Source organism: Ceratotherium simum, chromosome 15 (assembly GCF_057802395.1).
Source record: "Ceratotherium simum simum isolate JZ-2026a chromosome 15, ASM5780239v1, whole genome shotgun sequence".
NCBI classification, from domain to species: Eukaryota; Metazoa; Chordata; class Mammalia; order Perissodactyla; family Rhinocerotidae; genus Ceratotherium; species Ceratotherium simum.
In genome coordinates this window covers 35,064,622-35,092,256 of record NC_141914.1, presented here as the reverse complement: position 1 = coordinate 35,092,256, position 27,635 = coordinate 35,064,622, and the positions used below count along the sequence as shown (strand labels likewise).

The 27,635-nt window shown below is 38.2% G+C and overlaps 1 protein-coding gene across 8 annotated transcripts in view; it reads left to right on the top strand.

The window, feature by feature from the left end:
- Positions 1 to 27,635, top strand: part of LPP (LIM domain containing preferred translocation partner in lipoma) — a 665,849-nt gene that overhangs the window by 224,717 nt on the left and 413,497 nt on the right. The window lies entirely within an intron of this gene.

The following is a 27,635-nucleotide window of genomic DNA, read 5'->3' as shown; positions in this document are numbered from 1 at the left end:
AGTGAAAGGAGATTTAGCACCCCTTTCTCTATTTTCTTCCTTATCTCCCCTGCCATCTTACTTTTAAAAAAAGTTACCTTACCCTCTCCATGATTTTTCTTATTGCTCCTTGGATGACATTAGTGTGTTTGTTTAGGCACTTTTGCGTGAGACTCTTTCACACTCTGTGACATAGTTCAGTCTTTCTTTTTTCTTCCTAGTCCTCTCCCTGCCCCCAGTAAACACTTCACTAGTCTATTGGTGTTTTAATTACTATCTAATGACTTCCGAAATCAGAAGCCTAGTCCAGATGTGTAGCTTATATAAGGTGGATGGGTGCTTAGGCAGGTGTGAGGGAGGTCAGGCATCAGCATGCACACCTGAGCTGTGGCTGTGGATCTTTGGGTATCCTTTCTCCAAGAAAGGGCAACAGCAAGACCATTAGAGAGCAGCTCTGGAAAAACAGTAAATGACACCCTTAGTGTTCTACTAATCTCCACAGTGGTGCCTGGAGTTTTATTGGCCTTGAAGGAGACTACACTTTTGCTGTTAATCAAGGACTTACTGGAGCTGGTTTTCTTTAGCTCATCTTTCTTTAGTGACTGCAAGACTCAGGAATGGGATCTGGAAGAGAATCCCTCTTCCTAAGAACAGGAGGAGCCATGTGTTGGCTTTCTCATTTGGTTTTTCAATGTTTCCCCTTATCTGCTTACTAGGGGGATTGTTATTTTGGTTCCTAACTTTTGGGGGGAGCTAAAATGGACTTCCCTTTAATATTAAGGAATAAGACAGGTCCCTGCAGAGTGGGAGGCAAACATGTGAGGAAGCCTTAGGAGACACACTGGTCGATGAACACTCAAGGGTCAGGGTGGGGGCAGGTCCTATATTAAGTAGGCTAATAAGTGGCATGTATGAGAGGGAGGAGAGAAGCATGTAATGGTCTCCTTTCAGGCCCCTTCACTCCACATGCTATGAATTATGGTGAGTCTGCCCCTCGCGTGACTCTCCCTACCTTGAGATGCCCCACCCTCTTCACTGTACTATGTGAGGTTCACCCACTGTCTGTCTTGTTCTCTAGGGACACTGGCATAATCTCGACTACTCTGCAGCTCACAACTCTTTGCTCTTTCTCAACATGTCACCCCACACCCTATGTCACCTGTCAAAATCCTGCTTGTATCACCTTCTCCAAAATGTCTGGGCATGGCCTAGATCAGAAGTAATCACTCCCTTCCCCTGGGTTTCCACATACATCTTATTCTGACTATCAGATTTCTGCTTCCTTTTTTCTTCCTCCTGCTCTTCCTCTGTTATGTATTGGACATGTAGTCTCTGTAAGGCACTATGCTTTTTCATTGTCATTTTACTGCCGTCTCATATAACCCTATGAAGTAAGTGTTTCTTCACATAAAGAAATGGAAGCTTAGAGAGGAGAGGTGACATTCTCAATGGTTTTGTGGGCAATGGTTTCTACAGTGAGGCTGTTGTCCTTACCCAGCGTGCACCACTGCTTGTCCTTCTATTCGTGGCATATGTGGCACTCAGGCCCCATATGATGGTGATACTTCCTTACTTCCTTATAAGAATGTAAGCTTTGTTTCCCCATTTAAGCAACAAGACATGGTTTCTCACTTGTCCTTATGTTCCTCTTGGCTCTTATTATGTGACAGTGTTTTTAGTAGGAATGATTGTGTATGGTCAAAATGTACGTCTGTATGTTCTTATGTATACATATATTTGGATGGATGGCGGATGGCTGGATGGGTGAGTGCACTGCTCAGTAATTCTTCTCTTGCAATAAACAGTTTGGAATATGGCATCCTCATTTGAAGCAATTCAGTCTCATTTAATTTCTGAAGTCTTGATTCTTTCTTGCAATTCTGCCAATCTCTGTCTCTTTTTTAATGTAACCTTTTTTGAATACGTGTAAGAAGAAATTTCCCTTGCATATATACATTTTAAAGATAAATATGAGGAAAAGTTCGTGGATATTCAGACTTCTTGTTTAAATGAAGCTACATCTATTCATCTGCTATATATTATGACATGATACTTGTTAGAAGTGTAAGATTTGCTTTACTTTATATTTAATTTAAATGTTTGTACATTCTCTGTTATCTAAACATTTTTATAATTCATGTTATTTCTCTTTAAATTTTTATACATTTTTAAAGTTTATATCCATTTTCTTTTTCTTTTTTGTCTGTTTAGAATGTTCTGTACCATTAGTGAGATCCCTAGACAGTAGGTAACACAGTTTTTAGTTTACAGGATGAATTGATGATGCCAGTTTCTTGTGCCTCAGCTCACTCTCTTCTTTGCCTATAGTACACATTGTCCCTCAATTTGTAGCCCATAAAAATCTTTTCATTCATAACTTAATTCAGAGGCTGACCTCCAGGAAGCTCAACTGCAAAGACGGAAAGTTAGAACTAATAGAAGTCACACAGTCCACCTTTTTCTGATGTAAATGTGAGAACTATAGAGCAGAGAGTGTAAGTTATTTGCTCAGAGATGCAAGGCCTTCTGAGGGCCGAACTGGCACTGGACCTCAGGTGCCCTCTGTCTGAGTCCAGAGTTATCCAGGACATCTTATTATGTTCTGGTGAGGACTGCTTTCCACCACGCCGTAACCTCTTGATGCATCTCGTACAATTCTTATCATAATGTGCCTTCGAATAGATTTACTTGTATATGAGCCTATCTCCTTCGATAGACTCAGAACTTTTGGAGCAGGGGCTACCGGATTCATGCTTTTACTCCCAACAGCACCTTGCAGGATACCTGACACATGGTAAGTACTCAATAATTTTTGAGGTAATAGTTAAACCACAGAAATAAAAACCTGCTTATCCAGGCACAGATTCTAGCTTCTCAACTGCTTATTAGGTTTTATGATTCTGCAACTCAACCTACATGTTTGAGTTACTTTTACCGTCCTCTACCCATTCGTTGAGCTTTTTAGCCCACGAGTTGTTTAACCACTGCTACCTTGTAGTTACCGATTACATTTCTCACCTTGCTATTATGTCTGTATTCTCTGGGGTTTGCTTTCTTATTTTTTAATTCTGACTGTGAAAATGGAAAAGTACCCACATGTTTTCCACGTCAACTTATATTTATGTGATACCATGTGTTATGATTTTCTTTTATAAGATGTTCTGCTAATATCCTTTCTCTAAAGGGCTTTGGCACACTGAAAAGCGGGGTGTGCTTTTTTCCCAGTTAGTAGCTCTTTAGGCTTTAGCGTCCTTTTATTTTACTACTGTTGTTCTTATACTTTTCACTGCGTTTTTTAAACAACTTCTGTTTCCACACCTGTCTTGGAATGCCCCTACATTTCCAAATGGCTTTTTGTGTCCTGTACTATATGCTTATGAGCTCATATATATTTTTTATTAAGTTTTGTCTTCTTCCAAATTTTACTATGTTAAGTGTCTATATCATTTTTTGTGGAATGATTCTTGTATGTATGTGTGGTTTTGTCTCATCATCTTCTGTTCTAGACTGATGAGGGCGACAAGATGATGCAATTTTTCTTCTGCTCTTTAAAGTACTAGCCAGTAGTGTTCTTTATGCTGTAATCTGGGTCCCCTCTCTGCTTCAAATTTGCAAAAAACACAAAGCCTTAGACTTTGATGGCAGACGGAGTATAGATCTTTCTTTTTCTGTTCTTGGTAGGTACTAAAGTAAGCGAGCTTTCCTGCTTTACTAATATATTATTTTCTTGAGGTGATTTTGTAATTTTCCTATTATTACAACTCTGTGAATTGGGAATTCTCTCTCTTAGTAGTTTGGCTGAATGAAATTTGATAATATTTTTAATCCATTATTATGATAGATTATCACCCAGAATGATTTGTAAAGTTTGAAAGTTTGTAAAGTTGGAATTGTCTTTTGACCTGGAGTTGACTTTCTCCAATCTCTGAAGTTTCTTTTAAAAAATATTTTTTATGTAAGATTTTTGAAAAAGTGAATCCATAGGGTATGAATTCAAGGTGACCCTTTCAGTATAATCTCTCTATATTGGTACAGTCCTTTATACTTTATCCAGCCCTTCCATATTCTTATCATTTAATTCTCAAAAGAGAATTCTGGCTGTAGCTCTCTGAGTTAGGTAGAACAGATGTTATTGCCACTTTAATGAATGGTAAACTACCCGAAGTGAAATAACTTATTCAATAATCATGTAGCTAGTAAAATAGTAGAGCTAGGCTCTACTCTTCATTATCTAGGGCTCTTGCTCATTTGAAAGGGCTCTATTTATTGGAGATTGGGCTAAACAGCCCTTTCTGTTCTAACTCTAGTATTTTACTATTTCATGATTCTTCTTTAAAATTAATTTCAAAATGGTTGCTCTCTTCACAAACTGTTCCTACATATGTTACCTTATACACTTTTATGTAATATAAGTAAGGCCTCTGTTATCAAACTTTGCCTACTTTGTTTCAACGAGACTTGTAAAGTCAGATCAGAATGGGTGAAATGAATTCTATTCAATGAAGGTCCTAAACCTTGAAATTTTTTACTAGATCTCTCTGTGCTTTCTACTACCCTGAGATTATTAATCCATTCCATGGAGGGGGAATAGTTATAAGTGATTGCTAACTTGGGGTAGACATAGTAACTAGAACCAAATGCCATCATAAACAATGGAGTCTCCCATGATGGAGATGACAGCCACGCTTATTTCCTTTCAGTTTTCATGCTAGAGCCATTCTTCATGCCTTAATCACAAAGTCTTTGAGCAGCAGAACTAGAAAAGAATTTGAAGGTTATCTAGTCCAGTTCCTTCATTTGTCAGATGTGAAAACTCAGTCTGAGATGGAAGAGAATGGATTCCCAAGGTTACTCAAGAGTTTTGGGCTGAACTGGGTTCAGAACCCAGGTTTCCTAAATGTGTTCATTCCACTGCATCTCCAATCTCTCAGATTGGGAGAGGCAGGATTGGGGTTTGGTTCCTAGGAATTGGTGAGTCCTGGATTATTGATACTTGGTGGAGAACTAGCTGTTAGTGATGTGAAGTCATGTAATCTCGTTAGGCAGGCCATGTTTGTTTTCTCAACAGATAGCCAAAATTTGATGGAAATGGATGGCCACTTATGGCAATATATTTAAAGAAATAATTTAGAATGAATTTTCCCTACCATTTTTATGTTAGTATATAGGCCAATTTGGTGCTGCTTCTTTTCTTACAGTTAGTAAAACCTTTTTTAATTTTTGAAACCTGGAATAATCGATGGTAGAAAATGTATGAGGACTGATTGCAAACTCTGAACAATGATATCTATATATTTAGACTAGCAGTGTGCTCTCCTGTCTCTGGGGTCCTGTAGTCTCTATTCCCTGCCGTGAAGGGTGAATCGGGCCTGTGACTTTGGAGGTACAAATGGGAAATATCTTCTATTGTGTAGTCCTGACAGTCCTGTGAAGTTGCCAGCAATCACAGAAGAGCAATTGCAACTCAGTGTTTGTTATAGTTATGCATGGTCTCTCCTGAGGACCGTCGCAAATTCACTGAGACGTGGGTTTGACTGGCATGCCCCTTTTCTGGTTCAGGGCAAGCATCTTGAGCCCCGTCTATCACTGTGGAGTGCAGTACATGAGTTTTACTGTTCAGAACCTCGGGGGGGTGGGGCGAGAAGGACAAGCTGTTCATTCATTAAAGGGTCAGATAATAATTGTATTAATTTGGTCTTTACATTGCATCTTCCTGAAGAGAAAAGAACTTGTAATTCTTTGGGTGGCATCAGATCTTACCAAATTTTCTTAGGCCTTGTTGACACTCAGAAGAGCCAAGATTCGGTGCTGACTTGGCGGTCAGGGCATTTACAAACAAGCCTCAGTTTCACATTTGAGTTTGGATGTGACAACTTTCTATTCCATGTTTCCTTAATTTACAAGATTGGCTGGTAATATGAATTATCTTACAAGATTGTTTTGAGGATCAAATATAATGATGAGTGTGAAAATGTTTTTTAAAGCATAAAATATCTTACACTTCTAAGGAATTACTATTGCATACTTATTCAACAATCATTTACTTAAAACATATTTTGTACCAGCACTCTTCTAGGGGTTGAAGTAATGGCAATGAGCAAAACAGAGATCAATCCCTGCCCTCGTGGAATGTACTTCTTGCTATAATAAAAAGAACTAATTGTTTTTATTAATAATAAGTAATATTGATAAAATTATAAAATAGTGTTTATTTTAATAAATGCATTTCATAATCTAATGTATACTATTACTAACACTTATTCTAAATTATAATACTAGTACTATATGTCTGTATAATGAATGTGTGGTAATATAAATATAATTATTACTAATAAATATATTCGTTAAATACTGATTAACATTATTCTAATAACAGTGGTAGGAATCACAGTGCTTCAATATTATATAAACTATAAAATTCCAGAACCGGAGTGAATCTTAAAAATTATCTAATACAACCCCTTCATTTCCTAGATGAGGACAGTTAATTCTCTAATACATTTCTATGAGGTATTAGGTCTTTACCCTAGGAATGCTGTAAATAACAAATCAAAATTGTTGGATACAGGCAGGGGTTATTATACCCGGTTTTAGAGGCTCGGAAAGGTCAGGTGGCTCGTTCAATATTACGGAACAGTAAGTGGTAAAGCTGAGCCTTGATCCTGTGGATTCCTTCCATGGTTCCCACAGTTCTGTGTCACTGATGTGTTTTGGGTGACTTCTGTAGAAGCTACAGTGATAGAGTTAATACATATGGACAGAGTGGACTAGATGTTTTAGAACAAAAGAAGTTCATATATTGTTGACAAAATTTCTGTTATTTTGTAACCTGTCAGCTTAATTAACTGCTGAAGTGAATTCCTTAATAAGGTGGTAGATCCCTCATACTTGTCTGGCTTCCAAAACTGTGAATAATACAAAGTTGTATGGTGAGGTGCTCTTTAATCTTCTTTATTTTTAAATTATATAAATGTGTAATACTATTTTCACTCCATATATTAAATCTGAACAAAGCTTAATTTCTTTTTTGAGAATAAAAATAAATATAGAACCACAGTAAAGTATCATCACACTCCTATTAGAACAGCTAAAATAAAAAATCATATCAAAGATTAGCTGTCCATAGATGTGTGGGTTTATTTCTGGGCTTTCGATTCTATTCCATTGATCTGTGTGTCTGTTTTTGTGCCAGTACCATGCTGTTTTGGTTACTATAGCTTTGTAGTATATTTTGAAATCAGGGAGTGTGATACCTCCAGCTTTGTTCTTTTTTCTCAGGATTCCTTTAGCTATTCGGGGTCTTTTGTTGTTCCATATAAATTTTAGGATTCTTTGTTCTATTTCTGTGAAAAATGTTGTTGGAACTTTGATAGGGATTGCATTGAATCTATAGATGGCTTTAGGAAGTATGGACATCTTAACTTTGACAAAGGAGCCAAGAACATACAATGGGGAAAAGAAAGTCTCTTCAACAAATGGTGTTGGGAAAACTGGATAGCCATATGCAAAAAAATGAAAGTAGACCCTTACCTTACACCATACACAAAAATTAACTCCAAATGGATTAAAGACTTGAATGTAAGACCTGCAACTGTGAAAGTTCTAGAAGAAAACATAGGCAGTACGCTCTTCGACATCGGTCTTAGCAACATCTTTTCAAACACCACATCTGACCGGGCAAGAGAAACAATAGAAAAAATAAACAAATGGGACTACATCAAACTAAAAAGCTTCTGCACAGCAAAGGAAACCATCAACAAAACGAAAAGACAACCTAACAATTGGGAGAAGATATTTGCAAACCATACTTCTGATAAGGGCTTATTCTCCAAAATATATAAAGAACTCATGCATCTCAACAACAAAAAAACTACCAACCCAATTAAAAAATGGGCAAAAGACCTGAACAGACATTTCTCCAAAGAAGATATACAGATGGCCAACAGACACATGAAAAGATGTTCAAAATCACTAACTATCAGGGAAATGCAAATCAAAACTACAATGAGATATCACCTCACGCCCGTCAGAATGGCTATAATTAACAAGACAGGAAACAACATGTGTTGGAGAGGATGTGGAGAGAAGGGAACTCTCATACACTGCTGGTGGGAGTGCAAACTGGTGCAGCCACTATGGAAAACAGTATGGAGATTCCTCAAAAAATCAAGGATAGAACTACCATATGATCCAGCTATTCCACTGTTGGGTATTTATCCAAAGAACTTGAAAACACCAATTTGCAAAGGTACATGCACCCCTGTGTTCATTGCAGCCTTATTCACAATAGCCAAGACTTGAACCAACCAAAGTGCCCATCAAGGGACGAATGGATAAAGAAGCTGTGGTATATATACACAATGGAATACTACTCAGCCATAAGAAACGAAATCCAGCCATTTGCGACAACATGGAAGGACAATGAGGGTCTAATCCAAAGTGAAATAAGTCAGAGGGAGAAGGCCAAAAACCGTATGATTTCCTTCATTAAGTAGTAGATAATAACAACAATAAACAAACACATAGGGACAGAGATTGGATTGGTGGTTACCAGAGGGGAAGGGGGGAGGGAGGAGGGTGAAAGGGATAATTCGGTACATGTGTGTGGTGATGGGTTGTAATTAGTATTTTGGTGGTGAACATGATGTAGTCCATGCAGAAATAGAAGTACAATGATGTACAACTGAAATTTTTACAATGTTATAAACCAATGTTACTGCAATAAACAAACAAACAAACAAAAAATCATATCATATGTCGGCCAGGATGTGGAGAAACTGGGTCTCTCGTCCCCTGCTGGTAGGAATGTGTGAGATGGTATAACCACTCTGGAAAACTCTTTGGCAGTTTTTCACCAAAGTAAACATGTACTAACCACATGATTCAGCAGTTGTACCCTTGGGCATTTAATCCAGAGACATGAAAAGTTACGTTCATACAAAAAACCTGTACATGAATGTTCATAGCAACTTTTTTCATAATGACAAAATGCTGGAAACAACCCAAATGTTCTTCAGTGGGTCAATGTTTAAACAGCCTCTGGTTTAAAACATGTAGCAGAATAATCCTATTCATTAGTAAAAAGGAATGAACTAGTGATATATGCAAGAGCCTGGATTGACCTCAAGGGTGTTATGGTTAATGAACAAAGAAATAGTCAGTCTTGAAAGGTTACATATACTGTGTGATTCCATTTGTAAGACGTTCTTGAGATGACAAAACTTGAGAGATGGAGAGCAGATCGGTGGTTGCTAGGGGACAGGAATGGGGGATGGAGTGGGGCAGGGAATGGGTGTTCATACCAAGAAAAAGCAGCAGAGAGTCTTTTTGTGTTGGTGGAACAGTTCTGTATCTCGGTCATGGTGGTGGTTACATGAATCTATACATAGGGTAAAATTGCATAGAAATATACACAAACAAATGAATGCAGGTTATAAAATTGTGAAAACTGAATAAGTGCTAGTTAACAGTAATGCAACAATGTCAGGTTCCTAGCTGTGATTTGTCTTATATCTGTATCAGATGTTACCATTGGGAGAAGCGGGGTGAGTGGTACATAGGAGTCTTTATACTATTTTTATAACTGTCTGTGAGTCTATATTTAAGATAAATAGTTAATAATAGCAAGATAAATACATCCATATAGATTTCATAATGTTTTCTTTTCCTTTTCAAGGTGCCATCTTGCACACATGCTGAATTGCCTGCACCACACTTTGAAGATCACCATTACAATGTATGGTTTAAATCAGTGGTTTTCAAAGCTGGCCAGTCATCAGAAAGACTTGGGGAACATTTTACAAAAAGAAAAAACACAATCCCTGGGGCTCATGTCAATCCTACAGAATCAGAATCTCAGGCATGGGCCCCAGGAATCTGCATTAAAAACAAAAGAAAATAAAACATAACTCCCCAGATAGTTCTGACTGATGTTCAACCCGAGTTTGGGAGCCATTCATTTATTTCAGTAACTCCAGGGGCCAATGTTTTAATGCACTTTGAAACTTTTCCAGAATCTGTGGATACACACTCTCTCTTTAGTTAATGACAGTGGCTTTTGAAGTCTTACACGTCTTTTATCACATGAACAATGTAGAGATTCTGGGACTCAAATCATCCTTCATGTTGCCATGCTTTTCCTTCTGTGCTTTCATCATAAACACCAGTTTCCCATGTATGTTGTCCTAAGGAATTTTAATGGGGATCCAAATACAGAAGAAGATGTAAAAAGAAGAGAAAAAAAAGAAATGGATTCTTCTAGAATGGCTCTGTGGTGCTCAAGCTTCTGCATTATAGAGCACTGGCAATTGTGCAACTTCAGGTAGTGATGCCTGAAATCTCAGGCGATTTTGGGTCATGACAGGTCTGTGCAAATCATCTATAAATGTATTCATTATGGGTATTATAAAAATAAATCCGACACCTGAGCCTTTGGGCAAATATACTATATAAAGAAATCATACCCTGCAACAATGATTGACCCTAGGAGCTGTAAAAGAAAAAAAGATCATGGTACTGTATTTTTATCATCCTTCCTTAAATTTACTGTAGCCAGAGACTCAACGCTGAGGATAGCACCAGGGACAGAGGAGTACAGGTCCCTGAGATGTGACTCCTCGAGCCTCCGAGTACTTTGACCTTCCAGCATTCTCTCTTATTATCCATTCTTTACATTGTTCTGTATGTTGCTGTTTTCAAACAGAATAGATGGTCTTCTAGTCAAGATGGACATATAATAGCCACCATATACCCATAAAATTGCATTCTGTAAATTCAGTGCCATAAAAGAATATACAGGATGTGTTGAAGTCCTCCTTCAACGGAATTGGGGAAAGCTTCACAGAGGAGGGGACATCTGAGCTGAGTCTTGGAGTTAGTTGTTAGCCAGGCAGAAGAGTGCAGTGGACAGCATAACATGCCAGGCAAAGGGAATAGCATGTGCAAAAGCAGAGAAAGGCGCCTTGTAATTTTGGCGGATCTTTGCTGATGTCCTGATGTGGTACATCTGGCCTCCTGGGAGTAGCTTTGCACTATGACCAAAGTTCACTATGAGTAGACTCAAACATCTAGTAAGCTCTGAAACATACCTCTGGGAATAGCTTCAGGAATTTGGGTAGCTACAGGGATGAAGCACCTAGAAGCAAGAACATGCCAATCTTATCACATCATGGGCAAGAAGCACCTTCCTGGTGGTCCTGGCCAGAAGGGTCATGCCCTTTCTCTCCAAGCATCTATCATGCTTGAGAATGAAATGTTTCTGTATATACAGATGCTGAGACAAAAAAGAAGGAGAAAAAAGCAATTCTTCCAAAACTAGGTCAACTCAGCCTTTTTACCTATTCAAGCACACACCCTTAAGAATGTGAGATGTGAGCCAACTAGAAATTTTTGTTGTTGTTCTATTTTGCTCTCTTACTTATCTCCACTTTGGGATGATCCTGAGAAAACAGGAAGCAATGAAAGGAGGACTTTATTATGAAATATTTATTACAACTTGCAACTTTAAAGATGTGTGTATTTGTATGAGAATAGATTTTGAAGCACTTTCCCACATAATATCTAATGTAATCACCACAATGCCCTGTAACATTATTATGGTTCCTACATTATTGTGGTTCCTAGAGACAAATGAAAAATCTGAGATTCAGAGGACCCACACTGGGTCTTATACATGTGAAGGCCACATTTGACCAAATTTTAGTATTTTTCCTTAAGTAAAGTATTGGTAATATAGGATAACCACTGTATTATAATACAGTATTTAGTAATAATAATTTAGTAATATTTACTAAATAATAATTTACTAAATAATAATTTAGTAAAATCTACTAAAACAATTTAGTAATAATAATATTACTAAAACAATTTCTCTGGCAGAACATTGTAGTAAGGATGTGAAAAACTTTTTAGTGGATTTATTAGTTTATCTAAGTCCATTCAGCTTTACTGTTAACTTAATCTTTTCAGCTACTCTGTTAAAGATCATCACCTTCGGTTTGAAGAGAACGTAAAGCAAAGTGAAACAACCAGTATGGGGCAAAGCTGGGACGTGAACCCTTGGCTCCTAACTTCAAGTCTAGACCTTTTCCTCAGCACTACACTGCCTCTCATGTTAGTGCTATTATTATTTTTTATTAAAAGAAGAAAACATTTTCAGTGTTACTTTTCTCAGTCATTACCATTTAGAGCTCTTGGAAAATGGAATTCATCCAAATAACATGTGACAGTTACTTAGAATCACCTGTGCATGGATGTGTACGAGATGATGTACGAAAGTATAAAACAGCCAAAGTAATCTCTAGAAGTCATTACCGAGAAGACATTACTTCAGAAAACCTTTGGAATAACCATTTGAAATATCCATTAATTCAGATGAATTATGTCATCTTGCTTAAACTTGTTAGATATCATTGGTAGTTTTATTGACATTAAAATGAAATTAAAATGACATTTAAATTTGCTGGTATTTTTGTTATTGATCTGTTCGTATATGTTATAATGACTTGGGTTTTATTAAGTACTTCCTTGAAAAGATTATTTACTGGGAAAGAAATTTCCCAGTTAAATGATGTGTATCTAGAAATATCACCATTTGAGGTGACCTCGAAGTGTCATACATGCCCACCCAATGTGGTCCCCAGCAGATGGATTTTGCTTTTTCATGTCTCACCCTCTGCATTTACTTCAGTTCCTCTACTGGGGCCAATTCAGATCCACTTCATACCATTGAACAGGGCTCTATCATAGATGGGAAAGAGTAAAAACACATCCTAGTCCTTAAGCAGTTTATATTTTCATTAGAAACTTGACATATGAAAATGACCAGTTAGCTAACAATATAAAGCTGTAAATTCTATTTTTATTTTATTTGTTTATTTATTTAGTGAGGAAGATCGGCCCTGAGCTAACACCTGCCAATCCTCCTGTTTTTGCTGAGGAAGACTGGCCCTGGGCTAACATCCATGCCCAGCTTCCTCTACTTTATATGGGACGCTGCCACAGCATGGCTTGACAAGTAGTGTGTCGCTGCGCACCCGGGATCCGAACCGGCGAACACCGGGCCACCGCAGCGGAGTGTGCGCACTTAACCGCTTGTGCCACCAGGCTGGTCCCTGTAAATTCTATTTTTAAAGTGGCTCTATGGTTAACTTCTCAGAGGACTCAGAAGGAAGAGTTAACTTGGGGGCAGGACGGGACTGGATGGATGAAAGAAGGAAGACTCGCAGGGAGGCAGTGGGTAAGTACGTAGACTCCAGCGTCAGATAGATCTGGGTCCAAGATTTGAGTTTTACCCCTTTTCCAGGAACTTGGGCTAACTAGGTTAAATAGATACTTAAGCTCTCTCAGTTTGTTCTTACCTTAAAATAGAGATATATGTATCTCAAAGAGTTGTTTTCAAAATTATGTAAATAAATTGGCACAGTATCCGGCACCAAATAATAGCTAAGTCAATGGAAGCTACTGTCATTATTGTCGCTATTATTGTTATAATAATTATAATTAACGTGTGAACATTAGCTCTGGGAGTTATAATCTATAGTTTTTTCATCTATAGATTTTTAATCATAGTTTTCTAAATATAACATACTGGCCATTTTTTAAAATAACCTTAGTTTTATCCTTTTTTGTTCTGTGATGATGTTTTGCTAACTGGTATTTTAGCATTGGCTTGTCTTACCTTTGTCCCTGCTAGAATTGTGATGTGTTGATATGTCCTTTTTTGAATTTGCTAACACCTTTCTCAGAGAGTGACTTTATTTGAACTATGTCAGTGTGGAATAAAAGTATCTCTTTATAGTATCTTTTTAAGAAGGAGCATTTTTACTATTGAACTATTATTACAGAAAACAAATGTAAGTGAACATTGTATAAAGCAAACTGTATAAACTAGTGATTTTTATTAATTTTTAAAATCTTTTGTTTTCTAAAATATCAAATGAGGCGGAGAGATTTTAGAGATGTTATTAATTATATCATCACAGAAAAATAGTTAATTAATTTAGCTGGGAATTTTATCTTGGATTCTCTTCATCTCTGGGGTTTACTTGGAATTTAGCCAGTCTGCTGAGTTGTGTTTAAACTTGGTCCATGTGTATGTCTTTTTCAGGGAAAGGGTCCATGTGTCATCAAACCCTCAAAGAGATGCCTAAGGCACTCATTAAGAAAGATAACGTTCCCTGCCTAAGAGTTCAGCAGTCTCCCAAGTCAGTTATGTTGATGCTGCTTAAATAAAAGCCAGGTTTTCATTTTCCTCTCAACAAATTTAAGAGGCAATGTCTGAAGAGAGCGCTGAGTATTTGGTGGTGATGGTGGTGGGGGTTCTAATAATTATATTAGAAAATATAATGTATATACAATATAATATGTAGTATATATACACATATATGATATGTGATTTCAATACTCTTTCATATATAGTTGCACATCTCCTCTGGGCAGCGTATGTGCAAGACAAGGCACGGAGATGGACAAGGCATGGGTTCTTTCTTCTGAAAGGGAGGCTACAGAGGGCTGCTCATCCCCATTTGATAGTTGAGGAGATGGAGGTTTGGTGATGCAGCTGGCTTGTACCTGGTCCTGCAGGTAGAGGTAGTCAAGAGGAGATTCTTGAGTTCTTTATACTGCAATATGCTTTCTGTTTCTTAGCATATAATTATTACCCATACATTTTTACTTATTTCTCTTATATGTGAATTTAAAATGTCATATTTGTTCTGCTTCCATTATTGCAGTTTTGAATGGTGATTCATCAGTGCAGTGGCCTATTTTAGTGAACCACAATAGCTTGGGTAGAAAGAAAAAAAAGATTCAATGTACTTAGGAATGGAAAGCAGCCATCTTTTTATAGCTAAAATTGCAAACATCTGGCAATTACTCTATTCCACCTCCCTTCGAAAAAGAAGAATCGTCCCTTCAACTGGAGCCTGCCGCTGTGTTTAATCAAGGCAGCTTTGCAAGCCTCAAGGAGCAATAGGTTTTGATTCAAGGAGGCCATTGCTTCACCCAGTGGGCCAGAGTGTCTTTGGAAAGTACACCCTTTAATGCTCCCCATATGCTACTGTGTTATATAATGATAATAATGGTAATATGGCAATTAATGGCTGTAGAAAATCCCCTTTTGCTTTTCTGCCCTGGCTCATTTGTGGCTCTTCTGGCAGCTTTTCTACTTTGCAGTTTAACTGTTCGGGTCACATTCGCCTCTCTCCATCCTCTGAAGCTTTTTGTACTCCTGAGCAGACTACATCGGTACAACAAACAATTACTGACTTGATTTTATTATAAACTGGTCCAGTAAAATGTTGAAGGAACAAATAAATTTCTTTTTAAAGCCCGACCGTGATCTTATAGTCAAAAAGCAACTCACCCTGGTTATGATCCCTTAGTACTCCACCCTCGTTTCTTGTTGTGATAATTGTTTGTGAAACTAGTTCTTCCCTCCCTGGCAAAAGTCAGCTCTGTTGGCAGGGGAAGTGAGAATGGCTGGTGGTTTGCAATAAGGACTGAGAGTTAGAACTTCTGCATTTTTCTCTTGGGGCCAATGCCAGCTTTCACTCTGGCCTTGACCAATGCGTTCACCTTTCTCTTCCGCATTTACCTTTCTCTTCCTCTGAGCCACTGAAGGGCGGAGGTGGACCTTGCCCTTCCCAGGTTCTGCCAACCTTATTAGCACTGTTCCCTTTTGCTGTGGGGTATCTTGGTCAATCATCATCAATAATTGTGAAGGGATGGAAAAGATGTAGTAGGAAAAAAAAACAAGGTTCAACGGCATGGTGATTTTCAAAAACAACTTCAAGTACTAAAAATAGGCTGCTTTCTAGTGTTAACATATTGTGGTGCTTGGAAATCGTAGACATTCAGTGGGGACCTTGAGTTTAGTTTATATGCCTGCGTTTTGCTTTTATGCCTTTGGTAGAACTGTGTTCTATACCCAAAGCCATAGCTTTACCTTTGATATAATAATTTTACTAAGCTGTCTCTCCTGCCAGTCTTCCCAAAATTCCAGTGAATTTTGCAAACATCTCATTAACCTAAATGCAGCTTTGGAAGAGGTGAGATCGTGACTAAGGAATTTTCTGGTTAAAAAAAATAAATAAAGGAAAGAAAAAGGATAAGAACTCCTACCAACCAAAAATGCATATCTTACTCAATACAGTTATTGCATGCAGAGCCAGGTAGAGTAATGATCTCTGGAATCTCAGACTGTGTGTGTCTCCTTTTCTCTGTCTGCATCTGATGTATTGTTGATAGTGCTGGCCTTTCTGTCTTGTGAGCACATCTTAGAACTTGGACTTGTTTATTACAACCAGTGTTGTTGCTCATTTGTTTGTCTCCTTGTTGACCTGGCTAAAGTGGAAAAGGCTATGCCAATGTCCCTTACCATATTTTCCTTTAACTTTGAGGATCAACATCTTCAAACTTTCTAGAATACAGCCAATGCTGTGTTGCACAGGGCTTTAAATATCTCTCAGTGGTTCTCTACCCTTATGACACATAAGAATCACCTGGAAGCTTCAAAAAAATACCAAGACTTGGGCCTCACCCTCGGGTATTGTAATATAATTGGTCTGGAATAGGCACCTTTAAAAAAAAAAAAAAAGTCAGTCTCAAGTTTTAGAAGCACTAGGGTAGGCCAATCTCTCATCTGATACTTGAGTTCCTACCATCTCTGCTAAGGTGTTTCTCTTGAATATTTCTGGTGCAGGAAACTGAAACTGCCCTGTCGGTCTTCGGACAGCTCTGATTTTTTTGAAAGTTTGTCTTTATTTTGATTTGAAATCTGCCTTTATAAAATGTGAGCATATCTCTTAGTCTTAAAAATTTGTAATATGTAGCCATGGAGTTTAGTTAGTACTTAAAGTTGTAACCACCTGCCCTCCAAAAAGAAAAAAAAGGCTATAAAAATCTGATCACATCTCCCTGATTATGATCCAGTCCTCATTAAATGGGACCTCCCCCTTCACCTCTTTTGAGTTATTAATCTCTGGGAAAGGAACGGTGAAGAGCAAACAGACAAACAAATAAAACAGGTAGCTAGTGAGGTGACGTCGGAGTTACCTTGTCAACTAGACGATTTGGCCTTAGGAGCAGGAACTCTGTGCTGGTCACCATTAAATTCACGCTGCTTAATGTGTTTGAGGCTCAGAGGAAGCATTCGGTGAATATTTATTGAATAAATAATAATTATGAAGTTTATTGAGGGCCGGCCCTGTGGCTTGGTGGTTAAGTGCGCGCGCTGCGATGCTGGTGGCCCGGGTTCGGATCCCGGGTGCGCATTGAGGCACCACTTCTCCGTTCATCCTGAGGCCGAGTCCCGCATACAGCAACTAGAAGGATGTGCAGCTACGACATACAACTATCCACTGGGGCTTTGGGGGGAAAAAATAAAATAAAATAAAATCTTTAAAAAGAAGTTTATTGAAAGGTGACTCAGTTCAAGTTAAATATAAAAAAATGATACTTTTAAATGCAACAATACTTTAGAAAATATAGTGGGAGAAGCTCCCTTTTGCAGAGGGAATAAAGCATAAGATTTAAAAGGCACAAATTTAAAAAGAGATTTGAGGCTTCTACATCCAAACAACAACAAAACCAAAATAACAACCCTCAAGCTGTCTGGGCAGATGCATGACTTAGTAGGAAAGCCTCTGGGGCACATACGTCCACTTAGGTAATCTTAGGTTTGCTTTCCCTTGAATATATGGTGGAGGTGGGAGTGAATTTTCTTTCCATGTTCTTTTTAAATGAAAAGGTATTTCCCCATATTTGGGTGAAACCTACTGCTCCCCAAATATAGCTTTGGTCCTAGTTCTGCCCTTGCAGATTGCAAAGAACAAGTCCTCTTCCCTATACAAGCGCTTCAAGCCTTACAAGATAGTGATATGTCCTTCGTCCCATCACTCCTCCCCTCCTCCAAGCTGAACGGTTCCATTGCAAGGTTTCTAAAACTTTTAGTTATTTTATCCAGCCTATCCTAGAAAGCCTCATTCGTCAGGACCCAGAAATGAACATAATGCCATTGAGTGAAGAGAGAATTCTCTAATAGAATTCCTTTTCCAAAACAAAGGTGCAAGTACCAAGAATTGCCTTTACAATTTGTGCACAGTTTGTCAGGCTCCCTTACAGGACTATTCCATGTGGTATTATTATGGTCGACTTATTTTTTTTAATTATGTGTATATTTTTGAAAATACTTTTTCCCTATATGTGGAAAAGAATACAGGGTCTTAGAGGATAGGAAGGTTAACAGGTGAATTTAGACCTTTCCTGTGATTAGATTCAGTAGCTTGATTAAGACAAATAGGATTTATAGTTGAATAATAAAGTTGGAGTTCTGGGAACCCAAGCAAGTCTAAATTTTGAGGAAAAAAGTTGGAAAAGCTAGAGTTTAGAATGAGTAATATTAAAGGCAAAACTACGATTATTAAGAAAATCATCAGAATTACCTATGCGATTGTTTTTTGCAACAGCTTTCCCTGGGTTATCTTGTTCATGGGTTTGTTTTACAGCTCTTTAATTTTTATTTATTTGTTTATTTTTTTAAGGAAGAAGAATAACCTACTACTTTCCCTCTGCCTATACCAATGGTTTATTATTTGGGTCCTGCAGTTAAATGCTACCACTACTTGGTTGTAGTGTGCCTAAAGCATAGGTTAGTTGGAAAGGTGAACAAAAGTCTTAAAACTCAACCTACATAATTAAGGTGATGACATGGCAACAGTCATTCCACAGTTATACTTACCTTTGTGATTTATTTTTCCATGTGTTTATGTAGAATGTAAAGAACACATAGAGTGTTAGAGGCAGATGATTCAATGCCCATAGACATCTGGAGAGGAAGTGCTGGCTGGCAAGATCCTCTCCTGTAGCTTCTTTTTTTTTTTTTAAAGATTTTATTTATTTATTTTTTCCCCCCAAAGCCCCAGCAGATTGTTGTATGTCATAGTTGCACATCCCTCCAGTCGCTGCACGTGGGACGCGGCCTCAGCGTGGCCGGAGAAGTGGTGCATCGGTGCGCGCCCGGGATCCGAACCCGGGCGGCCAGCAGTGGAGCGCACGCACTTAACCGCTAAGCCACGGGGCCGGCCCAAGATCCTCTCCTATAGCTTCTTAACATCTTTCTGTTTGGCAACTTGAGAAGGTATAGGCATAATTCAAAGCCCCATGGATAAGGCCAAGTTCAATAAAATTGAAAACACTTTTACACCATCACTGATGACTTTGAGCCCTTCACCAACCCCACACACCCAACCCCAATGTACATATTTTTTTGGGTATATAGATTTTATTTGTTCTGGTATTTTTCTTTCAATTAATTGAACCGTGTCATAGTTAATTTTCTTTTCTCTCAAGTTTCTCGGATTCCAAATAGTTTGTTTTAGAGAGCTACAGCCATAGTTCTCTTTAAAGAGAGGGCTTTTTGAGGCATCCTATTTTGCTAATGATGAATCTATAACATTCCTAAGCAGTTTATCTCACACAGTTTTCTCTATATTGGATATAGCTCAGCTAGAAATTAATCTGTATGAAAATACTGTCAGTTCTAGACTGAAATTGTCATTGGGAATTCCGTCCTCTTATTCTGGAAAACAGTGTCGGTCCAGGGTTGAGGAAAGAGACATCTTAGGATCTGTGCTCATTTTGGGGACTCCCAGGGAGTTGTCCTTCTCTAGAACAGCTGCCAGGACTCTTGTCGGTCATAGACTCGTGCATTAGTTGGGCATTTTGCTGGAAGTAGAGGAAGGACAAAGCTAGAGTCACAGAGGGAATGTCAGGGCAGAAGCCTTGTAGTTAGAATCTGGGCACCATGATTGAAGTGCCCTTCAAATATCCTGTTTTCAGAAATAAACCCAACCCTAGTAGCACTTGTTATTTTCTCCCCAGACGGAGTATAAAGAACCATGATTCCAAGTTAATAGCTAAGATCTGTCACAAGGTTTGACTTTGTTCTGAATACAGTCTCAGAATTGGGCATGGATACTCACTTGAAAAAGAGAAGAAAAGGGCCTGCTAGAATAAAGGTAGTTTTTCCTTCCCTACACTGAATAGGAAGCGGCAGCCCATCAGGGAGGCGACCACTGCATGGTCCATGTGATGAGAGCTAACTGGAGGGAAGTGTGGTCCAATGGAAAGGACACTTCTCTGCTGTGCACTTATGGCCTATGTACATCACCAAACCACCCAGGGTTGGTTCCCCCAGTTGTAAAACAATGAGATTGAACAATATTATCTCTTCACTTCCTTCCTGCTCTAAAATTGTATGAAAGTATGATTCAGCTACAGAGATTGCATAAAATTGGTTACTCCTGAAAGGCGTGAAGTAAAATGTTTCCCATGGAATATCACAAATTTAGTAAGGCTGTGAAATGGGCCATAGACTCTCCATTCTGTACGCTCTCAGCATGTTCCTCTACTGCGCCCAGGCCCTCTCAACTCTTCTGTTCTAGGCTAATATCCTCAAACGTTCTTTTCCCTACATCAGAGCAAAATATAAATTCATGTTCTTAACTACACATAGTTCATGAGGGAGCTAACATTTTATTTGTTCCTACTATCTGATATATCATCTTTACAGCATTATTTGAAATTTGGTATTAATATTTCCAATGTTCAAATAATGAAATTGAGGCTTAGAGAGATTTATATGTCTCATGGCTAATAAGTAATGAATCTTTGACTTGAATCCAGCTATTTCTAAGTCCAAACTTCATGATCTCTGTATTATGTTTTGTATGCTGACTCCTAAAATCTATAAAAGAAATATTTGTTAAATGTACTCACACTGAGATACAGATGTATAGCTATATCTACCTATATCTGTATATTCATATTTATCTAGCTATCTAGCTATCAAGAAGAGAGAGAGGTCTAGGTCTTTGAGAGTATGCCAAAGTGGAACCTTGCCAGAAGGACTTCTATTTTTAATAGAAATCAGAGCCTTAAGCTGTGAAGTGAAGCTTAAGTTAAGCATGTGAAGCGTGCTTAAGTGAAGCATGAAGTTCTAATGATAAAAGTTTAGATATCAATTAGGGGAGGAATCTGGGGCCATGATATCTTTGGTTATATGCTATAGACAATATGTGAACTTGGCCTTGTGATAACAAGAGTGTTAGAATAATAAAAGTTGTTCCAAGCTAACCTCATGGTAGGGAGGAGAGTGAAATAAATACATGAATGAATGTTTGGTTGGCTACCTGAATCTTCCAGGTAATATAAGGGAAATACAAACTAGGAAGATACAGTGGATAAAGATCCAGAATCTTTGTTACTTTCTTACATTGACTTATTTTTTTTAAATTCTAGTCTGTTTTGAGGACATCACAGCCTTTAAAAAGGAATCTGTAACCATTTCTTTTTCCTTTTACTGAAATGTGTGGGTGGGGGAGTGGATAAGGAGTTCAAGGGATGGGAAGAAGAGCTTAATCAGAACACTCAGTCATTTATTCATTCAGCAAACATTCATTGAACACCTAGGACATTTAAGGTGTTCTGCCAAGAGCTGTGTAGGATGAGAGAGAAACCAAGTGTGGCCTTGACTTTGGCTTTGTACTCCAGAAGAAGGAGAGTAGACTGGAGGATTCTGGCTAAGAAGCTATTTAAGGGTCTCCTTACAGCCCCAGGCTGGAGATGAGCTCAGAACATTTTTTGGTCTATTTATTTACCTGTGGAAAAAAAATGATATTAAAAATGAAGAGGTGACATGGATCCTTTATTGAAATGTATTTCAGTATGAGTATTGGCTGCTCAATGGTGGTTACAATGGATCCATCATGACCACCATTTAAAGGAAGATGGGTAAATCCTTAGACCCTTGTGAAAAAGAACTTGGGAAATCTTGATCTGATGGCTGTGAGAGGGTTAAGAGAGTCCATCGTTTTGTAACCAGGCCCTGCGATCCTGTATGAGCCATGTTAGGTTGTTGTCTGCCCGCCGTCTTTGCTGATCACAGTAATCGGGTCATAAGAGAAAGAGAAGTAATAGAGTGTCTCTTAGCAACCAACCCCAGGAGAAAGAGAAAATTACTCCAACCCGGCCATCCAGCCAGGGAACTAGAAAGAAAAAATATTCTGAAAGTCTGCTGAAAGGACTCAGGGACTTGACTCCTATGTGGCAGCTCCTCTAGGCTGGTTTGGGTCTCCTTCAAAAAAAAGAAAAAGAAAGAGAGGAGAATGGCAGAAATAAACAAACAAAAATCTCCAAAATCAAAACCTTTCTTTTCTCTGCCTTCCTTCCTCTCTCTTTTGGTGATTTTTTGTTTGTTTGTTTTTGTTTTTTTTAACTTGTCTCAGAAAGAAGGAGAAAGAGGTGAAGGATGGGCAGGGACCAAGGAATCCTTGTGTCCTAAAACAGGATCTTGGTAGTCCAAAGCATGAGAGGATGTGGGGGAGGGAGGTGTTATCACTTCATTGCACCCAATATTTCCAATTGAGACCTGGATTGCTTTCCCAAGAAAGTCTAGAGGTGGTATTATTAGTTTTATAAGACCTGCTTTTGCTCACCCTGCTTGTAAACTGTGAAGCAGTCAGCTCTGTAGCTATTAATGTTTATTGCTATAGACTTTGGTCCAAAGTAGTGGCTTTCAAACTTTTTAGGACACAAATGGCAATGAGAAATAAATTTTACATTGATAATTCCCTACACACACACACATATGTATATATGTATAAAGATATGAAAGAAAATTTCTTTTAGCAGGATATGCTCTTCCTTTACATGATATACATTGATGTTTTCTATCCTATTTCTGTTTTTAAAAATACTTTTGAAGATCCAGTAAATTGATTTTATGACCCACTAATGAATTGCTGTCTACAATTTGAAAAACACTAGTCTAGGGTCAGCATTTGCCCTCCATTTTAATTTTATTAAAATGATGCCAAGCAGCAAGTTCAACCATGGTGACAAGCCCTTGGCCAGCGTTATGATGTTCAGAGTAACGATTATGTAAGCTAAATATTTTCTTGTCATCTGACAAGTAGATGTATCCTAAGATCCTGGCTTGAAATTTAGGGAAATAAACCTGAGGCAATTCCTCTTGGACTGTCAGCAGTTTAGAGAGATGGCATAGTGTGGCCAAGAAGCACTGGGCTGGACTCAGGAGACTTGTTTCTACTTGGACACATCCTTTTCTCACTTGGACACATCCTTGCTTAATGATGGGATTGAATTAGATAATGTCATAAACTCCTTTTGACTGTAACATCTTGGAATTTACAGCTGGAAAGAGCCCCAGAAATTATCTAGTCAAATCAGTTTATTTCCAAGGTTCAGTTCTAGAAAAAGACCATTGATAGACTCCCTACTTCCTCTAAGGCTCTCTGTTAGGAAGAGATGTATACCAAAGATTGAATCCTAGTTCTTCACTTCAGATATCTCAGTTTGGTATAGGAGTAAAGACATGTACACAACTATATTCAAGAAAAGATGTGATTTGTTAAACATTACAGTTAGGGTAGAATTAAAATATAAAAACTCAGAAGAAGGATAATTTAATCTGACTGGGAAGATCAAGACTGAAGTCTACACTAGCAGAAGCTTTTGGGCTGGACTTTGAGGGAAGGAAAAGATTCATACACAGAGAGGTTGATGATGGTAGGACATTCCAGGTAGACTAAACATTGTTAGTAACGGAAGAATGAAATCTTTTTTTTTTTTTATAATTTTATTTATTTATTTATTTTTCCCCCAAAGCCCCAGTAGATAGTTGTCTGTCATAGCTGCACATCCTTCTAGTTGCTGTATGTGGAACGTGGCCTCAGCATGGCCGGAGAAGCGGTGTGGCGGTGCGCGCCTGGGATCCGAACCCGGGCTGCCCAGCAGCTGAGTGCGCGCACTTAACCACTGAGCCACGGGGCCGACCCAAGAAGAATGAAATCTTAATTGCCTCCTCTGAGTTATGTTTTCTGACCTCATTGAACTCACCAGGGATGGTTTCTTTTCCCCTGAAATTTTCTGTATTTTATGAGTTTTTTTTCTTCCCCACTATCATGATCCCTCAGTAGTGACCCATTGCCCACTGCCTAGTGATAAGGTGAAGTTTGATTAAATAATATCTGTATGGTACTCCCTGCTGCTAGGAGACACATGCTTATATAAATACAAGGTGTTATGACACATTTTTTCTCTCCCAGGAGGGGAAAAAGTAAATAAGGAAATACCAATTAATACCTGTGATCTTTCAGAACAAATAATGCTTGAATATTTTTCTTTTTCTTTTTCTCTTTTAGGCAAGACTTTATGTTGTTTGATCTGATCTTTTAGTAGTTTATAAACCATGGAAATACCCACATTATTAGGGATATTGGAAATAATGTTCTCAGTGATATCACTTTCTGACAAGACTGGTTTGGTTATTAAGTTAATTAAGGGAAATAAGCTCAAAATACAGAATGAAGCTGCAGACTTTTTGTTTGTAAATTTTGCTTCTGTTTTGTGCCTTTCCCTGAGGAGGCTCCAGGCACTCACATATCTTACTCGACAGTCCAATTTTCTAAAGCTTTCCTATTGACATAACAAGACAGAAAGGTGTATTGGTCTACTGAAGTTCATTTACCTATTTTTCTACCTCTCCACAGGTCTCTTCTAGAGCAACATTCCCACAGATTATACTCCTAGTACTTCCTCTGTCCCAAACCTAGTATTGACAATGAGAGAGGTGAATAAAATTCCTTAATATTGCATGGTATTTTACATTCATAGCACGCATTGACAACCATTATTTTATTTGATCCTCAGAACTTTCTTTCGATAGGTAAATGGCAGGGGTTACTAGTCTCATTTTGTAGATGTTTAAGCTGAATATCCGGACGTGATGTCCCTTTAGTATCACTCACCTATAAAGTCATAGTGCCAAGACCAAAATAGTAGGGCTTCTGACTTGTGATCCAAGGGGGATTAGGTGGATCGTGGAGGGTCACTGCTGATGTCCAATGCAGATGATCTGTTTGAATACTTTTCATTTTAGATGAAGACAGTGAGGCTGAGAGAAATGGAGGTACTAGTGTTCCGGGGGTCAGTACACAGAAGCAGATTGTCAATTCCCTTTTTCAGGTATTAAACATAGTACCTCACAGAGTTAGCACTCCCAGGATCCTTTCTTCCAATCGTAGCAATGTGCAGTGCCAGTATCATTTGAGAAGTGGGTGGGCATTTCATAAATACTTCGTATTTATTGTTGCTATCTTCTATGTACAATTAATGTTCTTTTAAGCACATATTTACTTAGGACCAAATATTTTCTGTTAATTGCCTTGGGAAAAAAACAACAACAAAAACTTAAGACCTGGGATTTATATTTAAAAGACTCGAAAGTGCTTTGGGTGAGATTTTAAAATAATGAACCAGGGCTGGCCCCGTGGCATAGTGGTTAAGTGCTCGCACTCCACTGTTGGCATCCCAGGTTGGGATCCTGGGCTTGCACTGAGGCACCGCTTGTCAGGCCTTGCTGTGGCGGCATCCCATATAAAAAGTGGAGGAAGATAGGCACAGATGTTAGCCCAGGGCCAATCTTCCTCAGCAAAAAGAGCAGGATTGGCATGGATGTTAGCTCAGGGCTGATCTTCCTCACCAAAAAAAAAAAATTAAATTAAATTAAAAAAAATAATGAACTAGTTAGAAAATAATCCAGACTTTAAGTTCAGGAGGAATTTTGAGAAAAAGTGTATATTTTTAGGTCTGGATAGTCAAAAGCAGTTGGGTTCTAAATGTTGGATGAGTACCGATTAGCTAAGGGGTGAGGCATGGGGAGTGGGATGGTGAGTGATAAGCAGGCAGAGTTGCGAGGATGGTTAGCTGGAATAGACATGTGACTCTGATGGGAGTAGGAGATGCGGTGCATAGGCCAGCAGGGAGTGCCAGGTCTCCTGGGTGTAGAAGGGGTGATGGAAGAGAGGGAAGGGTAAAGACTTCCAACCTGGAGCCTAGAACCGAGTGTGAGTTCAGGATGTAAACTCCTTGGAATTAGGGACCACACCTCATCCAACCATTTACGTAGCTGCACACATGGTAATAATTAGAAATTAAGATGATGCTCTTTGATGTGAGCAACCTTCCTAAATAGCACTTAATGCTGCTGATGAATGAGATTTAGGCTCGTTGCTTCTTCTGTGGGCTTCAGGCCTAAATGGGTCTGGAAGGATGTGAGAGCTTCCGTTCCAAAGTGCCTGCCTTTGAGTGACATGCTAAGTAATGCCTGGATATAATTTGGGGAGTACTTGTGTATCCTTCAGGAGGAAAAGTTCCTGCTATTAGGATAATTTGTTATATACTTGAAGTTTTCTAATATGTTTCAGTCATATAAATCCTCCTTCGATTTTTTTTTTCTTTGTGAACTCAGGTAAATTTGAAGATCTTCAATACATTTAAAAATGTGCACAGCTATTTTATAACAAGAAAACGAATTCATTTAAAAAATATACCCACAATCCTGTCTCCTCAATACGTCAACTCCATTTTCTATGTACTGATTTAGTCCTCAGCAATATCCATCTATAGTTTTGATAATATGTGGTCAGGGAGAGAGATAATTTTGCATTTTTTTTCATTTAATGTTATAGAATAAGAATTTCCCCCATCATATTCAGCAGTGGCATTATAGTCCTTGGAGTAGATATACCAGAATTTATTTAACTTTTGCCATATTGGTGGTCATATCTGTTGCTTCTAGTGTTTTTTGTTAGAGAACGTAGTGAAGGTCTTTATGGGTATAGCTTTTTGAGGAGACAGCATGTTTAGGAGATTGGGAGCATGTTTATTACCAGCTTATTATTGGTACTTCCCAAAGTATCCTTTTAATTAAATTCCATTCTGCAGTAAGTGCAACAGCTGTGGTGATGTTTCAACTGGTTGGGGCCAGAAAGGATGTTTCAACTGGTTAGATTAGAAGATTTTTATGTGTTTGAGGTGGGTGAGAGTGGGATGGGCAGGCTATTTCCTTAGCCTGTTGAATTTAAATAGGCAATGGAGGCAAGTCAACAGCCATGAGGGAGAGGGGGTCCAAAGAGATTGCCTGGATATAACATCCTTTTGGGCTGGATCATGTAGTTTCATTGCAGCCAGAACAGCAGAGCACGGTGATGGATCATAAGTGAGCAAGCAGACAGAGATCAGTTGGCATGCATGACCAGAGTCGTAGCTGTGCAAATGGGGGGAACTGATTCTATTTCTGTGAAGAATAATGAAAAAACTCCAATCTTAGACTAACTGTGGTAATAATAATAGGAATAATAGTAAAATTTTCTGAAGTATTAACTATGTTCCAAATACTATTTCAAGCATTTTTTAATATATATATAGTGATATAAAGGTATTAAATTATATATATAACATATTTAACCTATTATATATAATTTAATACCTTTATATCACAATACATATAATATGTATATAAATTTTTATATAAATATATCCTAATTTAATATATATATGCCCATTTAATCCTCATAATAATCTTATGAAATAGTGCTATTATTAATTTACATTTGATGGATGAGGAAACTGAGGCACAGAGGAGTGAACTAACGTACTCTAAGTCACATAGCCATTCTGTAGTAGAATTAGGCTTTGAACTCAGGCAATCTGGTCCCAGAGCTTGAACACCTAGGTATTACACTATGCTGCCGGCTTATGAGGTGATGACACCATGAAGGCAGATGTGGCAT